At 43.3% G+C, this 18,079-nt stretch overlaps 1 long non-coding RNA gene across 1 annotated transcript in view; it reads right to left on the bottom strand.

Annotated features, from left to right (window-relative positions):
* The window catches only part of LOC110399167, a 57,123-nt gene extending 40,017 nt beyond the window's left edge, over positions 1-17,106 (bottom strand). Inside the window, exon 1 of the long non-coding RNA XR_002438940.1 lies at positions 15,265-17,106. This is a non-coding gene — a long non-coding RNA (uncharacterized LOC110399167). The remainder of the gene's footprint in view (positions 1-15,264) is intronic.

Consider the following 18,079-nt stretch of genomic DNA (forward strand, 5'->3'; position numbering starts at 1 on the left):
AAATGGTCAGCAGTGTGCTAGTCTACTGTTTCCTATAGCCTTTCTCTCTCCGCAACCTGATTATCACAGGGATTCTGCCTTCCTTCTGGCAGCAGCCCCATTTATGCGTCTATCCGTAATTTTTTTTAAGCGTGAGCATCATGCACCAACTTCGGGATGCAATCCCCCATGGGTACCCGTCATGATTAATCAGCAGAGGCAAGGGAAGGCAGAGCTGGAGTCTCTGGTGCACAAAAAGCAACCCTAGCACAAGAGAGTGCCTCCCCACCTCAGAGCACCTTAACTTACCCCACCACGAGACTAGCTTCTCTGAACGCATCAAGTCTGCTTGAGCAGTCTTGCACCTCTTTCTACTCTGGCTGTCACCTGGCTTTTGGAGATCAGAGCTTTTAAGATCGAAATGTTTTTAACCAACCCATAACAGAAGTCCCACAAACCAGTCAGCCAGTATCATTCTTTCTCTGCTTGTAAGCAGCCTCAATGAGAACAAAAATAAAAGCTAACAAATGGTAAACTTTTGTAAATACTTTTGATCTCACTGGCCTCATAAATCTTTCACACATTAGACAGTCAGACTAAGAGGACACAGAAATTTTGCTCTTAGTGCCATAAATCTTTCTCACGTTCTTTCTATGGCCATAATAATAGAAATTTATTGTTGCTTTCGTTTCCTCCCATATTCGGAGTAATTAATCTCGATGTGTTGCTATGTACGTTTAGAGACAGTACATTTTGTGTCTGCCCGTTTGTATTTTTTTCAACAGCAAGTCCCATCTGAGTTAATATATTGTGTTATATTATATATAACCACTGACCATAACTCAGATAGAACACAACACATTTTCATTTTGTTGCCCCATTATTTTTGCAGTAAGTCGATACGATATGAGGTGAAGCATGCCTGGCTCAGCACTTATTGATCTGTCTGTTTGCTCATTGCTTACATCAAAACACCACTTGTCAGCTCTGGTTCTGTTATGATTATCTTATCATGCAGGAAACAACAGCCTCAAAGACTAAATGCTAGTCACCATCCAAGGTCAGGTGATAGCAAAAGCCAGCCCAAAGGGTTTTCAGCGGGGCTGAGATCAGTGACCAGCACCTTAGACAAGGTGCCTCTAAATTGGGAAGACTGTTTCAACAATAACAGAAATCCTATGGACCATAAATGATAGGCTGCCTTTGGTTTTTGGTAAAGAAGGGAGCTCAGAGTGTACCACAAGCTCATCCATCTCCCTACAAGCAATGTTGACCTCATGGAAGATTTCAGTGGAGCAGAGATGTGCATTAGTTTGGACTTTTTTCCTCAATAAAAGCCCTGCACATTGGAAAGCCACAACCTCCCTTGTTGTTGAGGACATCTGGCCAGTTGTCCGTCAACGTGGCATATCAATATCACTTTGGACCGAGACCAGATGTCCAACGTTATGCCACCTCTGGCAAAGTGGCTGCATGATCCAAAGAAGTGCTTAGAGTCCATCCATCTTGCCCTGAACTCATACGATCCTCTTCAGCAACAGAATTCACTGCACCTCCCCTCTCTGTTTCTGAATGATCTGTTCTCCTTCTCTCTTCTGCAGACCGCTGCTCTTAAGTTGTTAAAGAGCTTTGAAAAATATGTTTGGAAAGGCAGCTCTGCTCTTTCAGAGAATGCAGCAAGGCAGAGCCTGAATAAATGAATTTGATTAGTGAACCCCTGCTTAAAGGATCAATCACTTTGCCTTTGGAAACAGGAGTCCTGGAGAGACACATGCCAACAACCAATGTGTTGATGTGTTTTCAAGTTTGTCAGCATGGGAGAAGGCAGGGCTCTGAGTGACAGCAGGACCTTGTTGGGGTTTGGGTCATGCTGCCTCAAAAATCGGGACATAAAAGATCAAGATTTATAGCTGGATTACTGATCAAATGAAAAAATATAGCTCAGCCCAAGAACAGCAAAGGGTCACTAGCATCCTCCAGTGTTCCATTTTTTCTACTACATAGAGGTTGCAGTTCTAAGCAAGCAGCTTTCCAGTGCTTGTCTGCATATATAGAGATATATGCCTTTGGTGCAAGAACCTTGTCTCTCTAAGTCTTATAGCCTTTGCAGAGTGAAGACCTTGCCTACAAGGAGTTTGGAGCCTAAGTATCCCCTGCCATACAGACACTCTTGTGTGCTGTGCCTGAGGCTGGCTGCCATGGTCCCCAAATGCAGGCATTCCACAACACACCATATGTAAGCAGTGAATGCCATCCGTGGCATACTTCTTGTAGAATAGGCTACAGACAAGGTAGTCCTGCTACTTGTTCTGGACCTAAAAGTACCTAAATTTTCTTAAAGTTCTTCAGGAATGTCAGAGATGGGTACTGGACATGCTTTTTTTTGTTTATTTGCTTGTACCAGGATGAAAAGTGCTAGGTCTTTAGGAAGTCAGCTGCCCCTTGGATTCGCTACTTGCCAAGCAACACTTTCCAGAGCTGTAAGGACAGGCGATCACTCATTACTGAAGCCACTCATGCAATTATATCAGGAACTCTAAGTACTTCCATTGAGTTTTGCTGTCTTTTCTAGTCTTTAAGGAAGTAGCTACACGACTCGCTTCAGAAGCAGCATCAGCTGTACCCCCTTAGTCAAAGGGCTGGCAAACAGCAGCACAGTGAAGAGAAAGAGTGAAGAGAGAATTTCTTAAACTGACTCCCTTGCCAAAGACAAATATCATCACCTCTTATGACATTTTTTAAGCGTCTCAGAAGATACAAGTATATGTTGCTCTATTAACCTCAAGGGAGCATTGCAAGTCTGTTCCAGACCCTGTATTTTTGCCTTGTCATCCTTTCACCTGCAATACGCTACACTTATTGCAGAGGTTTCCCACTATAGCACCCACTTGTGTGCCAGAACTGTGAAAGAACTGCCATGGTTACATTACTTTTCTCTCACTCCGGGACACAAGTCATGTAAGGCTTCTTACTGTGGAACCCAAATTTGCTGCAACCTCTCATAAATTACAGAGAAACACATGCTGTACTTCTACTGAGCAGGAGTATCCCCTTCCCACAAAAGCATCACTCTTCACCCCTCAACATAAATCTGAATCATGATAAATGAAAATGTAGGTATCTACACTTGAAACCTCTTTTCCCAGCCTGTGGTCAGTTGTGTATAGAGACTCATTTAAGGAAAAAGCAGAGCATCTCCTCTCCATTTGCCTGTCCTCCTCCAGTGCCAGCACCAAGTGAAGCAACTGTCATGGTCAGAAGTCTTTGGGGCAGGCAAGATCTCTTTTTTCTTTGTCAGGAACCCGCTTTTCATGGAGACATGTGCCTGTTTCTGTCTCTCTAGCAGCTGCTAAACTAGCAGAAGAGTGCCAAAAATGCAGTGCTGTGTTCTCCCTAGACTCTTGGCCCTAGGACAAGCCCAGAGCTGCCCATGTGTTTTCTCTTGCTGTCAAAATCAGTAGTTTTGTTCCTCCACTTGATGTCCCTGGCAAGATGGTATTGCTATTAACTGCAGCAAGTGTGGCTAGAGCAATCTTCTTATTCCATCTCATGCATAGGCTTTTGGGGGAAAAAAGAATTATTCCCATCATGATGCTCCTTTTCATTTCTAAGATTTACTGACATTTACTTTGGAATCGAGCAATCATTTTCACTCAGCAGCCGATTAAATGCTGGTGGGAGCAAGTGCCAGACAGGAGCCCGTGCCAATGCCTCAGCTACCATTCCATATTGAAAGAGCGTGATATTGATGCCTGGGAACGACTCCTCAGCTCCAGCCACACATCTACTCACCAAGGGTTCAAGTGCTTGAAGAAAAGAAGAACAAGCATTTTGCCCAGCAGGAGGCAGGGAGCTAAAAGAACACGCTCACATTCCTTCATACGGTGCCTGGCTCTGTGCTGTCCCCACAAACCCAAACCCCCAGCTTCAAGTAGGGACACTCTGCACCTTGCAATCTCCCATATTTCCCCAAACTCTTTTTACCAGTTAAATATACTATAGCTGGAAACACGATGGTCTTTGACTGGAATTGCTCAAAGACACAGCAAGGGAGCAAGCAAGACACAGAGCAGGAGTAAATGCTCACAGGTGCTGTGCAACTCACTGGAGGCCAGCCATGAACAGGACAGACACAAGTTCACAGCTCTCACCGTTCAATTCCCTTTGAACAACTCTGTGCCCTGGGAATGCAAGGCAGAGTGAAAGATGTGGGTGAGAAATGCATACTCTGGTAGTGCCCCAGTCAGGGTATTTCATTTAGCAAACTCCTTCCATCTCTCTACTGTATTTATGCTCAAGTGGAAAGTTATGCAGCACATATAATTTTTTTTTTCCCTGCTGAGTATTAATGGTGACAAATAGTGATGTAATGAAGTGGAACTTCCTGTTATTTCAACCTTGTTCATCATTATATCACCGCAGCTAGGAAGCAGAATGGATTGTGTGTGCTCTATCTTAAAGACCCAACAGCTAGAGGCCACGGTAGGGAAAAATTAATAAGATGTTTTGAGTAGTGTAATTGGATTTGCGTTGTCTTTGTAAGAAAGGCCAGGGAGGGCTTTTTTCCCAAGGTCAGACAATTGAAAATTAAGAGCACTCCTGTTATGGCAAGGTTGCTCAATGGGAGCAGCACAGAGCAGCAGTGGCCACCCACCCCATCGGGGTCTTATCACAGCAGTGGAAATGAACAGAGAAGGTGAAAACCTCTCCACAGCACCAGGACATTAGCCATTATCAAATTATTCCTCGTCTAGCCCAAAGGCTTTCGAGGCACAAGGTGAGATCAAGTGATAATGCCAAGATTCACCAGCATGTACGCAAAGTAAGATGCCAAGCAGCACAGCTCAGGGGGGTAACAAACTTCTGCGCACACTACCACACACCTCCTTTGTCAACTCTATCAAACAACAACTAGAGAGTTTTCTAGGATAAGTGTAATGGTTGGGACTGGACCTACATGGTGGCTTGGGGATAGAAGGAGAGCTTAACCACCAAGGGGCCCTCCATTCATGTGACACCAGGCTGGGAGCTATGCAGTCCAATTCCCTTGATCTTCTTTCAGCAAAGGGATTCAAAACAGTTTTAAACCAACTCATTTTTGGTTGTGCAGCACCAACAGCCAAGAACTCACAGTCCAGATAAATGCAGACCCAAATTACTTCTTGTAATGTGCTTATAAAGAGGAACTGAAGACCATTTCCATGCTCTGCACAGTTTGTATTACCAGTGGTTTGCGTTTGTTTTTTATGTAATTCAATATGTTACAGCTAAATCTGATGAGAAACAGCTCACTCAAGTCCCCGGAGGATCATTTTCACATATTTCCCGAATTTATAAGTATTTAAGTTCCCTTTCACACGCTGGATTTCTGACTGTAACCTTCCAAATCCAAGTTCCAGTCCATATGCCAGGCACTACTGGTTGCTGAGCAGCAGGGACTCATAGTCCTTCCCTTATGTATTCCGAGGCCTGATCCTGCCTTTAGAGCAAAACTCACCTGCAGTCTACAGACCACTATGCTTTTTTACTGATGCACACTCTGTTTTCCTACCCCATCTCTCCTTAAACATCTTAACTTCTGCTTTTGAGTTTCACGTTTTCCAGAGACCTTTTTCCTTTGAGATAAAGGGAGTCTCTGACTTCAGGCTCAGCCAGAGCTGGCCTTACAGGTACCAGCAGCATTTCCCTGCTGCAGATGGCAGAAAGCACAGGCAGCAACCTTTAAATCCACTTCTCTTCTGTTATCCAGAAAGACAATTTTCACCCACAAAACTATGAGGAGCTGTCAGTAGTAAGTTGCTCTCAGTCTGGAGTTTCCATTCCCTGGGATGATGCAAAGGAAAGGTGCTAATGATACAATATCAATTTTGCAGCTGCAGTATGCTTCTAGGGGGGAGGTAATCTAATTGGCTCCTTATTACGGGAGCACTTTAACTGCATAATCAGTGACAGGAATGCGGTGAGCACTAAAGCGCTTGGTCACTTGGGGAGAGTTTATATGAGCTGCGGTAGCAGCACTCATTGCTCTGAACTCTGAGACAACTACATAGAGGTAAGCTCAGAAAGAGAGAAATTCCTGAATGAAGCTTAGATCCCAGAAAAGCTTAATTTCCACCTTTATTCCGCACCTTTTGGGGCAGGGTGTATTTTTGAAAGCCACAGTTCAAGACCTGTGGTCCCAATGCCTTTCTCCTCAAAATCCTGGGAAGCTGGCATGGGCTCCGCGGGGAACCTCCACTAAAAAGTACTTTGCATGTGAATGGTGCAGCTGCACAGGTGTGCCAGCCACTGAGAGTCTGCTGACATCCTTTGGGGTTTTATCCCTTGGCCTTGTTTGTGTGATGAGGGCACCTCCAGCCTCCTGCCACCAAGGCGATCAGAAACCACAAATGAGCTGATAGAGTGCAGCTGAGTCTTCATTTGAATACTCACAAGGGGAAGAAAAAAAGTCTTTTATTCAGTTCATTCCTCCTATTATTCTTCTTTGCACATGCTGCGTTTGTTTTTGTCATTAGGTTTCCAGTGTCCCTAATAAGATATTAATGAGATGCTAATTCAACATGCAAATTACAGGAGATTGGCATGGAAAAGTTGCTATATTTAGAGCCAGAACTGGATTTTAATGGCTGTCTTCACCCATCTTGTGCCTTTTGTCAATTGCTTCCTTACTCTGGTGAGCAGCCTTGCATCCCTTAAGTGTCTAGGTGACCTTGAAGGTGAGGAGAAATGACAAAAATTCTAGATTATGGTTAAAAAAAATAACAGGTTCCAATGACAAAGCCAAGAGGAAATAGTGACAGAGGACCTTAGCTGCCATTTAAAAACAAACAAAAAAACCCAAACCTTGAACCTCTGCCCATTTAGGAGCAACAGCAAGGGGAGAGGATTCCCCCAGAGAAATCAAATGCTTGTAGTAACACTGCAGAGTTCAACAGTGACACCAGGATCATCGCAAGTGTACCAGCGTTTTGGTTCTTTAACACAACCAACATTGGAAATATCACTCTAAGAAAGTAAGCCAGCAGTGCACTCATCCCTATTGAGGGATGCTAAATTCTCATTTTGGGACCCTCTATTCCTATCACTTTCACTCTTCTGCGATACAGAGCTCTCCCACTGCCAGTACAAAAGAGCATCTTCCTGCATCAGGCTCAAGCCTGATGACAAGCCATGCCAGAGCTCAAGACTTCTATTTTGTTACCTGGAAACTGAGAATAAGGATGCAGACTTCTATTTATAAATGTTACAGCACAGCTGACTACAAAAAGAGATTTTTAACAAGAGCAACTTCGAAGCTGTTCAAGAGTAAAAGAAGACCTAGGAAAAGAACATGTCTTTTCTTACAAGAAGTTGTTAGTGAGAGCCCTCCCCCAGAGGTTATCATGAGAGCATTGGTTCAGTTTGGTTTCCTGCACTCATGATGAAGGTCAGACCTGACAGGGTCACTATGTTCCATTGCATTTTTTAAGGTCAGCTTTCAGGGTGCCTTGAAGATGCATATTTCTGTTTCTGTCACGCCGACGACCAAGTCATCAAAACACCAACCTCAGAATGCTTTTGAGAAGAAATGGACTTTTTACTCTTACTGTTGAAAAGCACAAGCAGCAACCTTGCTATTTCGCCCGCTGTCTCTATGCTATCATGTGCACACCAGATGTCCCTGACTTCATTACAGCGCCCAGGCAATCCCTGTCAACAGCCATTCCCCCGGTTACTCACAGCAACCCATTTTTGTGAATTGCAAAAGTTTAAAAGATTCTTTTTCAATCTGTAGGGAGCTGCTCACCTACAGGGACTGACTTACTAAGTTACCAATATCCTAAACTGGACCCCCAGGTCATGGAAACTAGCTGCAGCCCTTGGACTGCATGTTTGCTTGAGCAGGCACTGACTCAGTGTTTGCAGGCTGCCTCATTTACCAGGCTTCTGTCCCACAGACTCTGTATTTTTAGATATGATTCTGAATTTCTGCCTGGACATTTACTTGCAGACAGATGTCCCTATGGCTCTGATGCTTCTAACATGCTTTGATTATTTGCATCAGCTGAGAAACTGGCTCCTATTTTATGGATTTTTTTTTTCCTCTGAATCAGTCTCCAGACTAAAATGCCACTGAAATCTCAGCAGACTTCTCCCTCCCCCAAGTGGTTTCAGCTGTTTTTATTGCTCTGAGGCACCAGACAGTTTTGTTAATAACGGTAAATCCTTTTAGCCTCTGGTTAGCACAGGTTGTGCTGTGATTGACAAGGTAATAAAAGTGTTAATGAGAGAAACTGGCACAGTCAGAGATCAATAGTTGCCAATAAGAAAAACAATTCTGATACTTAATTTTGTAGAATTCCCCCAAAGCGGTTGAAAATACATCACAATCAGTCTATTTTATTGTTTAATAGATGTTCTCTCCCTGGTGCACTCAGATAGAGATCAAATTAACTAGAGATTGAGCAAAATGGCAAAGAAGGGATGATGATCCTCGTTCCTCCAAAGTTTGCAGGACTCATGGGACATGGAGCTTTGAGGCAAAGTCATTTCTGAAAAAACTGTGCTTGGGGCTACCTTTCCCAGCCATGCGATCTTCAGAAATCGCTCCTCCTTTGTGCACATTTTTCCTGCAGCATGAATCCAGGGGCCAAGTAACACACAAGGCTTGCTGTAGTACCAGCGGTAATGACTGCGTTGTGGCCCTAAGACCAGCTATGAGCAAAAATGGACTGTGCTGACCTAAGCGCAAAGCTACAGGGACATTGAAAGAGCCAGAGCAAATGATATTTCCAAAGAAAAAAAACTCACAGAAAACAGTTTTAAGGTTAGTGATAATCTGAGTTTCTGAAAGCTAATCAAGGTGGTAAAAGCAGATGAAGAGCGCACAACTCATAGAAACAGATTAACATTAGTTGTGTGCTGAGAGACTCCCGTGCACATGGGCACAACCCTGGGTGGCCCTAAACACCCCATAATACCCGAAATCTCTGCTCACAAATCTGAAGGCAGATGCATATAAAAGCCTAATCCCATTTCAAGGGCAACTGTTAAATGTAAAAGAACGTGCTGGCAGTAGGAAGCATTACCAAATGGGAAACGGAATGAGAGGGGGAATACAATTTCAAGAAGAGCATGGATAGGCTGCAAGTCAAATGAAAGAGACACTGCTATACATTCATGAAAGTTTGGAGAAGGGGAGTGTGACTAAACATTTACAACCTCTACAAAGGTTGTATTGACTATGAATACGTTTTCCAGAGACTTGTTAGGCAATGCACAAATGGTAAGGCTATTGGAACAGCCAACAGGTGACAGCTTGCATGGTCCCATTGGTGCTCAGAATATCCTAGCAAAGCGTAACAACAAAGGCGGCCTCTCAAAGTGGGCTGTGCTTGTGAAGGCGAGCTGTGAAACCCTTTTTTCCAAGGCAAGACAAAAATCTCTAGCTCCAGTTCTGACAATAATTATTTCTGGTACACTTGCATTATTACCCAATAGAAATTTTTCATTTCTACTCATGTAGTATGAGAGGTTCATGGCATTTTGTTGAACTAAAGAACAACAGGGGACATTGCCATGAGAGACTTCGGACTCTCACTAAGGCCAGCAGTCACCAAAACTGGTGGCAAAGATTCATTTGGTTCAAGAAAGAGCAGAGCCTGGGCAGCAGCAAAGGTCCTTGTAAGTCCCTCCATCCATCATTTTCATCCCTAGGAATAATATCTAGGCTTTAATGCAGACTTGTCTAGTATTACCTCTCACAGATGTCTGAGTTTCCCAAGGTGAGAACTGATACAAATACAAATTTAAGCAAATACAGCTACAGAAGATTCAGAAAAGAGTTGCTAGATCCAAACCTGTTCTTCCTACCCCCTCCCATCCCACAGCATAATTAAACAAATATTCCTGCTTGTAAAGAGAATAATTGGAATCAAGGAGCATGAAGGGAGTGATCAGCATGAAAGGATACCCAGATGACACAGAGGAGTTTGCCTTATTCCTTTGGCTTTATCCTCTTTTTTTTCTCCCTGCCTGTATCAATGTGGTGCTAAAACCTTGTATTGTCTGTCTGCATTATTATTAATGGCAACTGGTACCCCAGAGGTCAGGGTGGCACCACAGCTTGCCATTCACTTTAATTATTGATGCACATCGCCAGCTTGAGAAAAAAGAGGAGATAAGATGAGGATTATTGAATCCCATCTCACGGTGTGTGTTATCATACATGCTACCTCCAGATCAGTTCCTATCAGCCTTTCTCAGCTCACTGCAACAAGGATGGGGGGGGTTCCCCTTTATATTTTGATTTTGCCCCCACCCTCATATATTTGACAAAGCAACTTCCCATCGTCACCCTAAAGCCTGTATATGCACAAGTGATAGGGTTGTGGTCCACGACAATACTTAGCCCTTCAGATAGCTACCTATACAAATATTTAACCCTTCAAATACATCAATATTTATGTGTTTGCAGGAGCTGTTGCATTTCAGGACTTTGACAGAGACAGGACACATAAAAATGGCTCAGTCCCCTGTGGTGGGACCAGACTCAAAAGAGAATTTGAAGATGTAGATAAAATAGGCCTCCAGTGTTCCCTGATAAAACTCACCTTTTGCTGCCTTTTAACCTGGTCTGAACAGCGGAATAAGGAATCTGAAGCAAAATGGGGAGGGGGAAAGAGGAAGTGGGAGCAGAGGCTTTCCTAGTCAATGGAGAAGATGAGTAAGATCACAAGCACAGTAAATATTTTTCCCAGCAAAGCCCTCCCAAACCAAAGAGCGAGCTCTTACGTGCCATATTCAAAGGAAGAGAGAATTGCCAGGTAGACAAAAAAGAACAGATTCCCTGCATCTGCAGAGTCCCCTCCAAACAGCGGGCATTGCCACAAAAATAATATTAACGTATTATTTATGGAAATGTATGCAAAAACTAAACAACAGAAGCTATCCATCTGCACTAAGCACCCATGCTAATTTTAAATGGCAGCTCAGAAAAAAAAAAGTAGCGTTTTATCTATCCTGTCATTTACAAGCCCCGTAACTCAGCACTTGAGTTACAACAGATTGCAAGCTCCCAAACGTAATTTGACGTGTTTGTCGGTGATAAAACAAGATTAGGAGAAAGAAGGATTTGAATAAAGCTTTCTGTGGGGAACACTGCCCAAGCAACTACATAGACAGTTTTACCCCATTTTCATGCAGGGCACGTGTATCTTGTTAGCATTTCTTTTAATACTTCCAATTACGATCAAGAGGCAGGTAGGCCTACCACACGAGTTAAAGAAAAGGTCTTTGTCAAATTCCTTTCTGTAGTGAAGCAATGAAATATATATACACGCGTCTCCAAACACTTTGCTCCCTTTTAAAGCACGATGATTACCTCTTCCAGATGCAATGACAAGAGGTGCCTTTGGCAATCCCACGGTCCCCTTCTCCTTCTGAAAACTGGCAGAATGAGGAGGAAGAAAAGCCCAGAAGCCTCTTTTAGCCTCCTTATTTTTCTTTGTCACATCATTAAAGGTTCAATGAATCTCCAATTAAATTTCCCTGGCTGCCGTCACCATTTTGATTGATGGGTGTCCTTGGATCAACCTCAGCAGGGCATGTTGTTGCAACGAGCCCCCCTTCCCCCTCACCGTCCAATATCAGCCCCTTGTCGTCATTACCTTCACATGTCAGTTCATTTACTGCAAAAACAGTGTCACCAACTAATAGGGGCAATAGAAAAACATTTGTAACAAATAAGGATAAACTCTAATAAATCAAGCTATGCTTCACTTTGAAACTCATGGAGAAAAATTCTCTTCCAGCATGCTTGCTTATAATTGACCCTCTGAAATACTTGTTTCTTCTCCATCTATAAAGCCCTAAGGACACACACAAAAGTACTCATCTACTGAATGAATGAACAAGGCAGGATCTGGTGAAGAAAATCCCAGACTCTAAAAACTGCTTTTTGAAACAAGAAAGCCCACAACAATCTGAGCACTTGAGTAACTTCAAGTCCTTGATACACTAACAATATTTAAGTTACAGAAGGTAGGAGTGTTCATCACTGACTATTGATAGAGCTGTCTGGAGACTTTCTACCAAAACAGCTTTTCATCAGAACATTTAACAAGAAAAAAATATTTAGATTGATTTGATTAAAAAAAACCATCAAAGCTCACTTTTGACTTTTGCACAACCTCAGGACAGAACCTGCATCTGTTTGAGAAATGCTTAAGTTCATCAGGGGACTGGAAAACCATTCTGCACACAAGGGACTTCAGCTTACATACAGAACCTCTCAGTGACTTGAGTGAGACAATGGCTAGGTTTTTGCCTCCTGTCTGTTCAGAATCTCATGGAATATGAATCTGACTCTGACAGACATGCTTAGTCCCTGCAGTGACTTACCATATTATAAAGGCCTCTATACTTTACGCACCAAGGACAGTATCCCTGTGGACTGACACACAACCATTGCTGCAATCCTCCTTTTCCTTTTTTCATCTGATGATCACCAAAGCATGGAAACATCCCTAGATGCCCAGTGATTGACAGCCCAGCAGGGCAGATCTACCTTTCAAGAATAAATTGGGAAAATCAAAATAGCCTTGCTAGATTATTTACAAATGAAACCTTATTGCAAGTGCACTGCAACACACCATCACCCCCATCATAGCAACAGCTCCTGGGACAGGATGTGGTTGGCACACGTTGTCCTGAAGGTGTTAGGTAGCTGCAGCCTCTGTTTGTATGAATGTACTTGACCACTTGATAGAGGTCTTTCCTACTATAGAAAGAGGCAGAGGTATGTATAATATGTGGGACAATTATACTCAAGGTACAGTCCACTCCTTACCTCTAATTTCCAAGAGCTCCATTTTTGTAGGTTGATCTGAAGGTAATGCCTCCTATTTCTATAGAAAATACAACAGATGCAAAGAGCACAATAACACTGTTTGATAGAGCAAATTCTCAGCTACAAAATGCTATTTTTCAACATTGCCACCACCACTGTCTGTTTTTGCCAGCAGTGAACAAAAAAGAGCCTGCATGCTGCACTTCTACTAAGAGCCATCTGGAACATGCCTTGTCTAACATGTTATAGTCAGCTCTGCTGAAATGCCCCACCCACTGCCTCACCTATGCTTACATCCACTAGGTGGTCTCCACTAATGATCAGCAAGCATCAATGAATGTCAGTGAGTTTCTACATGGAGGAATTCAATCACACCTTTTCTCCATATGCACTTCCATGTCAGACACCATTTTGTCAGACTGCCCCTCTGCTGCACAGGAACAAAACATAATGGAATATTGTTGGAAAGGTTTAACCACTGCCACCATACCACCAACATCCACCTCTGACATCATCAGCACATCATAAAATAGGATGCACTACTTTCAGAGCAGCCCTTTTGTTTGAAGGGAGACAGCAAACCTCACAAGGGGTAAAACAAGCTTTTTCCTCAGGGGGAAGTTTTAAAGACTATTTAAGCAACTGAAATGCTTCATTACTATGGGAATCAAGAGGATGGGTGCTCTTAAATCCCATGGATCCTTGGTTTATCAATCCAGCAGTGCATATTTTTTCTACTGGTTTCTTCTTATCTACTTGTAACTGACTTGAGCTGAGGCACCCGGGAGCAGCTGAATGGTGGGTTCACACAGGGCAGCTGCTGCTTGCCAAGCAGAAGACACAGGTTTGCTAAGGCCATTTCAAAGCACCACAACGTTGCAATTTGCACTGATTTATTATGCAATTAGCAATGGGTGCAGCTCAATGCACTGCGTATGAGAGCAAGCCCTGGCAGATCTCAGTACTTAAAGCTGACTTCATACTCAGGTACCTAAATAACCACCCAGACCTTCTTAACTGATTTCAGTAAGAATTTTGTCTGAAAATTAAGATAAATTTTTGGAGATTCTCCGTTCTGAAAGTCTTCATCAAAACCCACAAAACTGGGAAACAAAATTTTATATTGATGACTTACACACAGCCTTGCCACGCTGGATGCTACACAAGCACAGAACATAGACATACGGACTTAACTTCCTGCCACAGCACAAATGCTTACTATGAAATGTAAAAGCACAGACAAATGAGAGATGGGGATTCCTGTGGGAAATCAAAGCCATATTGCAGCTATGCAAACCAGGCATGCTTGGGGAAGGTTTTCAACACATATGCACAAACCATGATAAATGCCAAACACGAAAAGGGTTTGGTGGATTGTGAACAGCAACTTCCTATACACAATGTTCATCAGGTGGCAAAACAAAACAACAACAAAGTGATCTTCACTGCCCTGCTTTCTCTGCAACCTGCTTTAATTCAGCTGAAACCCCATTTGCAGCAAAACTCTCAATTCCTGGGCCCCTTGCAATGTGGATCAGAAAAATGAGAGTCACCCACTGCGCATCTATTGAGTATTTGTGCCAGTGGCTGCCACTCATTGACTGGGTAAAGAGAAGCAGGGCCAGACAATTACTGTGTTTGGTTGTTTTTCAGATGGCTATTCCGACATCTGGGAGCATGCCCCAGCTCTGATGGCCTATTCAATGTGCCTGCAAGGCAGCTTCCCTACCTTCTGCCACACATAACAGTAGGGCTATTATTTAAAACCTCTAATTGAGCAAATGGCTTTACAGGGTAGAATCACTCTCCTTTCTCTAGAAAAATGAGTCCCAGACTCCATAGAAATACGGGTAAAACACAGGCACACAGAAAGGAACGCCTGAAGTTACACCTGGCGGGAAGTGTCCAGAGGCAAAAAAGAGCCACTCACTGTTATGAATAGGAGATAGTGATATCTTCCCTGTCACAGGGACAAAATGTATGGCAGTAGAGGCTGAACCTTCCCACCAGCATTCCATTACATGTTGTTGCTGTAGGGTAGATGGCAGCAGAGGTGCAGACTGACAGAAAGGCATCTGACACTGAAGTGCACATGCAGCAAAGGGGTGGCACTGAATTCCTCCAGGTGGAAAAAATTCCAAATTACTAGAGATAATAAAAATTAAAATTAAATTTTAACTGCACATTGATTCTGGAGATGCTTTTTGTAGGGGATTGCTGAAAAAAATGAATAAGCAAAGCAGAAGGCACAGGCAACACCAGCATAACAGGCCTCCAGAAGTCCCAGGCTGCCCTCAGGGATTGGGCGCTGGGCGCCATTTTGTTTTGTTTTGTTTTTTATAAATCATCCATTTGACCACATGAAGAAGAGGTTATTTTCAAATAAACCAGTGGCTGAGATCCTTTTGGATTGATTTTAGTGTTTTTAACAAAAGAAAGAAATTAGAATAACTTACGGCCTGACATCCGACTTCAGGGAGAGGTCAGCAAACACTGGTCCTCCTCCACAGGCAGCTGCCGCCTCACACCACACCTCACACCACAGCTGCAGCTGTGCAGCTGCACGCAGGGCTGGGCTGGAGCAAGTTGAAAGAGGGCGGCATGGAGGAGCAGCTCAGCTCCTGTTAGGAAGAGCTGAATTGGGCCCTAACACCACACAGCCACAAGAGCATGGCCCATTAGCCTCACTGGCAGCCTCGGGGAGAAGAGACTGAAGAAGGGGCAAAAAGGCCACAACCAGAAGTGCCACAGCAGATGCACCCTGCAGCCCCCTGAGGCCCTGCGGCTGAGGGCTGGCTCCTGAAGTGACAGCAGCTTGTGAGGAGGAGCCACATTAATTAATTTTCCTCAAGTCAAGCTTCTTTTGCCAGTGAGGGTAACTAACAAGTAACCTCCCTGTCTCCATCTTGATCCACAAGCTTTTTCACCATCTTGTCTCCCACCACTCTTCTGAGGAGGATGAGGGTTTCCACCAGGACCACATTTTATCTCCTCCATGGAGCAAGCTCCCTCAGAAGAAGGGAAAATGTGTGATACCAGTGCCTCCACTGGCACGAACTGGAAGTAGTCCCTGAAATCCAGCAGCTCCCAAAGGGCTCCCTGTGATTTACACCAGCTGACAGCTCAGCGTCCCACTGCATGATGCTAGATAGGAGTTACCATATAAATCTTTATTCCTCTCAGCAGCTCAGGAGTTGTTTCTCCTCCAGCCTGAGAGGAGCAGTAGCTGAGGAAGAAGCAGCAGCACTCAGTCCCTCTTTTTATTTTGATCCACTGTAATTGGGGTCAGGTCAGTGACCTTGTTTAGTCTGCAAGTCCCGGGCAATCAGGGGAGATGGAGAATTGCTCAATCAATCGTGACGCTATCCAGCTCTATGATCTATAAATGCAATGAATAGTTCAGATGACAAAGAATATATTTTTGTTATTGGATGGGCATCTCAGGCCAACAGATTTATTGCTGGGCAGCCAAAAGCATAGAAAGAAGAGACATGTTTTCTGGACTTCTATGTCAGCTTGCGGTAGTACAAGATTTTAATCTCTCTTTCTATCAAACAGGAGCATTAAATCTTTTGCCAATCACCAGCATCTCCCTGGGTGATACCCCAACTTGCAAGCCCAATGCCATGTAAGAGGAGACATCATTATGACCCCTGTGGCAAGTATTGTTATATATCACAGTTACAAATAACTTTCTCACAAAACTATGATACCTTGGGCTCATCTCTTTGCTCCTATTGCTCAGAGGCAACTGTTGGTTCTGGTTTTGTCAAAGGTGGCCTGTGACACCCTCTTTGTTGCCTTGCCAGAAATTTCAGCCCTCCTGTCCTTTGCAAGAGGCCAAGCATAGTAATTGCTACAGGAGCACATAAGCTTTTGTTCTTAGATTGTGTCGGTTCTAAAAGGCTACGAAAGGTGAGCTGGCATTTGAAGGTGCCATAGGCATCCAAGGAAGCACCTAAATACATCTTTAAATAATATGACACATGCTGTGGCTTACAGTTTCATCTTATCCATATGCAGTCAAGTGTTCTCTTGCTTTAAATGGACTCCATGCACAGTTCCCTCTCATTTTGGCACTTCCTCCTTTGTGGTCATGCAGTTGCAGATGGAGGCAGAGAAGATTATTTTGTTGTTCCCTCCCTCCCTGAGCATCATCACAAAGACTCAGTTGGTCTTCTCTTCTCCCCATCACGCACTCCATCTCTAGTTTCACCATAGCTGCTATTCCTCACTGAACTGCCTCTGCTGTCCCCAGGCATTTCTACCCTCAAGCTTCCAAATAATTTAAAAGCTTACTTAAATTAATCAGCAAATATATTTGAGAGTCAGGAAACACAAGAGTATTTATGATGACTAAACAAACCCAAGTGACAGGAAAATTAGTTGTTCAGCATTATCAACATCAAAAAAGGATTTTAACTTCGATTTTAAATATGTTTGATGAGCACAGTTAAAAAACTGGAGGGTTAATTTATGTAAGTGAATAAAATAAGAATATTCTGAGTATCTGCTATCAAGTGACAAGAAGCAAAAAGCGGAACAAATCTAGAGACAGAATAGGAGTTTCTTAATTCAGCATAACTTAGTTACAGTTCTGGTGCCCCCAAGAAAATGGGGCACCAGACTGCTCAGTTCTTTGAGAAGGCACCAGAAACTACACAAGAATAATTTGCAGCAGATTTCAAAGGACTTTGAAAGTGTTTTGTGATACCTGTTTGAAAGGAAATTTTGCATTTTCTCCTTATATGTATCCCAAACTAAAGCTCAGCTTGAAAACATTTAAGAGTCAGAAGGCTATATACAGTGAGTGGTGAATTTACTACCCAGCTATGCTGCAGCTGGGTTAGAGAAGCTTTGAGTCTGACTCCTAACACATTCTAGAGAGAGGCATAGAGTTTTGCTGTAAAGACTTCAGGCAAAAGGAGATGTGCCACAACTCCTGGTGAACTGTTTCAACAGTTAATTCCCTTGTTAAAACCTGCCCTTTGTTTTGTAGCTTTCAGCCTTCAAATCTTGTTGCATCCTTGTGTGCTCAGCTGAAGAGCTCTTTAGCTAAAGAAAACATGGCTATGTTCAGTCTGTGATCAAATCACTTTTCAGTTTGCTCTTTATCAAGCTAAACAGGCAGAGCTTCTGGGCAGCTTCCACATCTTTCATTCTGAAGGGCAACAACAGAAAATGCAAGATGTTATTCCAGGGGCAGCTTCACGGGGCTCAATACAGACCTTATCCTCCTGGCCCTCCCTCTTTAAAAAGGCTGTCATATTT

The sequence above is a fragment of the Numida meleagris genome, chromosome 4 (assembly GCF_002078875.1).
Source record: "Numida meleagris isolate 19003 breed g44 Domestic line chromosome 4, NumMel1.0, whole genome shotgun sequence".
Taxonomy (NCBI): domain Eukaryota; kingdom Metazoa; phylum Chordata; class Aves; order Galliformes; family Numididae; genus Numida; species Numida meleagris.